We start from the raw sequence: 4,959 nt of genomic DNA on the forward strand, positions 1-4,959 counted from the left end.
CATTGCCTTGGAAGGAGTTTGAGAGTAGTATTCAGCGGGACTGCCTTTTTTAAGCAGTTTCTTGTTTTTTTTTTTCTTTCTTAGTTTTTGTTTATTTTCTTTTAAGTCACAAAAAAAAAATAATTTGATTAGATATTTAAGTATCACACAATTTAAAATTATGTATATTGATTTGATTTTTATGATATATAAATTTAAGGAATAAATTAAAATAATATAATTTATTACTTATTTAATTTGAATACAACAAATACAAAATTAATTTAGTCAAAAGTGTATTATTTTCTAATCTTCTATACATAAAAATGACAAAACAAAATTATAAAAATATCGTTTTTGCTATTTTAATTTTTTTCTTTACTTTTTTTATGTGTAATTTTATTTTATATTAACTTTATGTATTTAATAACAAAATATACTCATATTAATTTTATTATATAATAATATATTTTTCTCCTATGTTAATCAAAGAATTTCAATAGTTATCAACTACATCTAATAAAATGACTGATGTAAGACCCAAAATTTTTGAAAAGTCTTATTCTAAATTGATTTTAATTTATTTATTCATTAAAGACTTTAATTTTAAAAATTATTTAATTAAAACTAATTAAATTAAGTTTTGATAATTAGATAATATTTTTAAAATAATTTAAATGGATTAATTTAGAACTTAATTTAATATAATATCTCTTAATTTTATTAAAGTTAAACAAAATCCCAATTTGCCCCAAATCAAATCCTAAAATTCTCAATTAAAAACCCTAATTTACTATCCTACTTCTAACCTAACCTAACCCCACCTCACCGCCACTCCACACCGCCATTCCCTTGACCCAACCCCATCCCTTTCAGAAAGAAATAAGGAAAGAAACAGGAAAAAAGAAAAGAGAAGAGAGCAGAGGGCGTTGAGGAAGAAGGAGAAAGGGGGAAGAGGGAAGAGAGGAAGACGGCATCAGCGGGCATCACTGCCGCCGTGCCGTTGTGTCACCGTCAAAGGAGAGAGGGAGCCGCGCGGAGAAGCCTAGCCGAAGAGAGAAAGGAGGACATGAGCAAGGGAAGAAGAGAAGGGGAAGCTACCGCCGTTACCCGCGTCGCAGTCGAGGGAAGGGATCCGCCGCGCCCAGCCGCCACTGTTCAGTCTCATCTCGTCGCCAGTCGCTGTAGTTGTCGCCAATGATGGAGAAGAGAGAGAGACGAACGCGAGGAGAGGGAGAGAAGCCCTTCGCGTTGTTGCTGTCGCGCTGGAGAACTGACCGTCGAGGAAGCTATTGCTGCGAACTCATATTGCCTGCACCGCCGTGAGTCAAGCCGTCACCGTCATGCCATCATCGCGCCGTGGATCTGCTCCGTCACCGAACTGAGCTATGGGTGAAGGGTCAGAACTCGACGGGTAAGGGAGACTGTCTCGCCGTCAGAGCTGTGTCACCGTCGTGAACCGCCGCCGTTCTGGTCGTCGGAAGCCACCACCGCGCCTTGTCATCGCCAGAGTTGCCACCACCGCTTCTCACCGCTGAGGGTAAGCCTTGCCTACGTTGCTGCCTTCCGGGCCAGATTCACCGGTAACCCTGTTTCTTGCTTTCTTGAACCCTGTTCCACTTTCATTCTATTCCACTGTTTTAATTATTGTTGGTGTCTTTGCTGCCTTAATCACTCAGATTAATCCTACCGTCGTCACTGGCTTGCCATTTCTGCTCGGTCGTGCCCTTATTCGCCGTTCTGATTGTTGAAAGGAAATGTTGTCGAAGCTATAGCTTCTCCGTTCCCCATTCCCTTGTTTCTTTTCTGGTAAGACAAATTCTGTTGTACCTTATCATGCCATAATACTCCATTTCGACTCTCTTTTATTAGTGCGTAATGTTCCTCCTTGCCTTGCTTGGTGGTGTTTATTCTGTCTGTTACCTAGAGCTGCTGTGTTTGCGGTTATTACTTTTGCTTGCCGTTCTTCTCCGTTAGCAGAGGGTGCTTGGAATACAAATTATGATGTAGCTGCTGCAGAATAAGGTGAAAAGAGGGTTTATTGCGTTAAAATCGCTGCGGGTTTGATTCTTTGAAGTAGGGGATTTCTTAAAATCTATTTTATATTACAGAGTTGTGATAAATAGATATTGATGCAAAGAGATTTACTTCTGTAATTATATTTGTCTTATGGATGTGATGGTTTGCTGGACTGAATTATTGGGTGCTTGATTGCGTGAGTGGTGTGTGGTTGTGGATAAAAACCGGTTTGGAATGTCATTTACTTGATTATTAAGAAAGGTGGATTTTCTTGGTTGTAGAGTTTACTTAGTAATATAAATGAAACGATTTTGGAAATAATTTGAGATATGAAAATAAATTTATTCTGGGAGCGGTTTGATTGTGAGTTGGTTGGATTTTATGAATGATTTAATATTTGAGCTGATTCGATTTTAAAGAGAGTTTTATTGTTAGAATTGGTTGATTTGAAAATAATTTGATATTGGAATTGGTTCAATTCTGGAAAATGTTTGAAATTTGGAAATGGTTGAGAAAAGGTTTGAGAAATGTTTGGATGAGACCCGAAAAGGGTGGCAGTGTCCGAGTTTTAGGGGAGATGTTGCCGAAATTTTATAAAATTGAGAGTTTTATTTAAAGTAATTAATTAAAAAGATTTGTTTTTAAGTATTATACGTTTTAAGATTGATTTGTCTATTAAAGAAAGAATTTTGTTTTGGAATTGAGATTATTAACGAACAGAATGAAAAAGAGAATGAAAAAGAGGATGATAAGGATTTTATTTGAAATATGGCTTTGAAATGAACTTGGGAATGAGATTTGGATTGATGAATGATTATGATGTTGAGAATGTTGAGATGTGAACTTTGAATTATTCACATGGCTTATGAATTTGAAATATCTGAGATACGAGGTTCTCTGTATTAAGTGCCGTGGCTTGCCACCACATGTACTAGGTTGAGAACTCGATACTCTGTTGACCCTACGATGTAAGTGTGTGACCGGGCACTATATAAATTCCCGGGAATGTTACCCCCATTGAGTAATATTGATTATTTGAGAAAAAGCTATGCATAGACTCTTGGGGATGCACGTCGGGGGACAGTCTAAGTACAATTCAGACTTGTCGGGTTGGCTGGATAACCGACAGATGAGCCTCATCAGCCATAGGACAGGCATGCATCATATGCATTTGTATGCTTTGCTTGAGTTTGAACTTGTTTTGGTTTGCCTAATTGCTAGACTGTTCGTAACTGCTACTTGAACTATTTGCTGTAACTGCTGCCTACTTGTGCTTTCCTTGTCTGCCTTGCCTGTGTTTGTCTTGGCGTGCTACATTTGAGATTGAACTTTGGTGCTGAATTAATGATTGTGTTGTTTGATTGCGTGGTTGGTTTCTAATTGAGATTTTCTTATAAGAAAGGAAAGGTTTCGTATTTCTGAAAGATTAAACATTGTTTCTTTGAAAAGGTTTTGAACGATTACTTATTGGTTCTTTAAAAGATTCATAAGGCAATGATAATCACTGAGCTTGAAAACAGTTTTCCTATTAAATATCTTCTTATGACAACTTTGAAACTCTATGGTGAGACCGTGTGGTTAGGTTCTCACCCCCCTACAGCTTTACTTTTCAGGAACCGAATGAAGAAGCACTAAGAAGAGTTATACTGCGTTTGGTTTATATGTTGTTGTATTAATTAGATTATTTTCTTCCCTCGTCTTTGTTATTACAATTTTATAAGAGGGATAGGAGTTGTATGTCATATATATATATATATATATATATATATATATATATATATATATATATATATATATATAAGAAGTCTTGTATATGAATCTATACCTGTTTGTTTATTTTAGATGAAGTATGTATTTTCGGTTTATAAAGTGATTAGCGATACGGTGTTGAGTCACAGGCTCCTATTTTAATATTTAGAATGTAAAGTAGTAATACTTCTTGCTATCAGAGTAGCGCAGCCGGAAGCGTAACTTCTGATAGTGAGGGTGTTACAACTGAAAAGTGAGAATTACGATAAGTTAAACCCAGATTCAAAATACTAAAATGAAGAAAAGAAAACAGTGGATATATGATTAGAGAAAAATATATAATAACGAGAAATATACTAAAGTTGGATTTTTCCTCCAACTAATAAAAGTGAGGTGTCAATTCCTCATGAATTCATTTTTTCTCTAAAATGAAATCACTATTTTCTCTTCTAAATTTATTTTAGAAAAATATCTTTATTATAATTATATTACAATTAACATTTAACGAATAATGCATGATTATACTAATTTAGGAAAATATTTTTATTATAATTATATAAAATCAATATTTAATACATTATCAACTAATAAAAGTGAAGTGTCAATTCCTCTTGAATTCATTTTCCCTCTAAAATGAAAGTACTATTCTCTCTTTTAAATTTATTTTAGAAAAATATCTTTGTTATAATTATATTACAATATTACAATTATATTACAAGTAGCATTTAATGAATAATGCATAATTATAGTAATTTAGAAAAATAAAATAAAGTCCAGTAATTTATCTTTCGACTGCACACGTATGTAGAATAACTTTTAAGAAGGAGTCACGTATAGTAAATACGGTCGATGATTGTAAAACTGTATTCTAACATTGATATAATATTATTTCATGTATATGTTTTGCAGGTATAAAAAAAAGTGTTGAGTTATTTTTTAGTGGGTTTAAATTATTTATTATTTATTAGAGAATTTTGTGTATTAGAATTCTCTAATAACTTATTATTTATTTTGAGCTGATTTTGATATGTTCTTACTTGATAGTAAAACAACATATAAAAATTTGTTGGTGGGTCTAAGTATTACTAGGTTATTTATGGTCATATTGAGTATATATGTTTGATTTATTGAAAAAAGTAAATTACTAAAATTAATTAATAACTATTTTAGAGTTAATACATTTAATACTAGATTAAGAAAAAAAAAACAATA

The 4,959-nt window shown here is 33.3% G+C and overlaps 1 long non-coding RNA gene across 3 annotated transcripts; it reads left to right on the forward strand.

Moving 5' to 3' along the window:
• Positions 1 to 801: 801 nt before the first annotated feature.
• Positions 802 to 3,743, forward strand: LOC107642193 (uncharacterized). 3 transcript variants are annotated; one of them, XR_001620637.3, is made up of 4 exons: positions 802 to 1,562; positions 1,659 to 1,788; positions 1,907 to 2,004; positions 3,599 to 3,743. It is a non-coding gene; the product is annotated as an uncharacterized LOC107642193 (long non-coding RNA). The 3 variants fall into 3 exon arrangements; XR_015883239.1 differs by having other exon boundaries at positions 1,907 to 3,743; XR_002347553.2 differs by lacking the exon at positions 1,907 to 2,004.
• The last annotated feature ends 1,216 nt before the right edge of the window (positions 3,744 to 4,959 follow it).

Source organism: Arachis ipaensis, chromosome B5 (assembly GCF_059453495.1).
Source record: "Arachis ipaensis isolate K30076 ecotype BB chromosome B5, ASM5945349v1, whole genome shotgun sequence".
Classification (NCBI taxonomy): domain Eukaryota; kingdom Viridiplantae; phylum Streptophyta; class Magnoliopsida; order Fabales; family Fabaceae; genus Arachis; species Arachis ipaensis.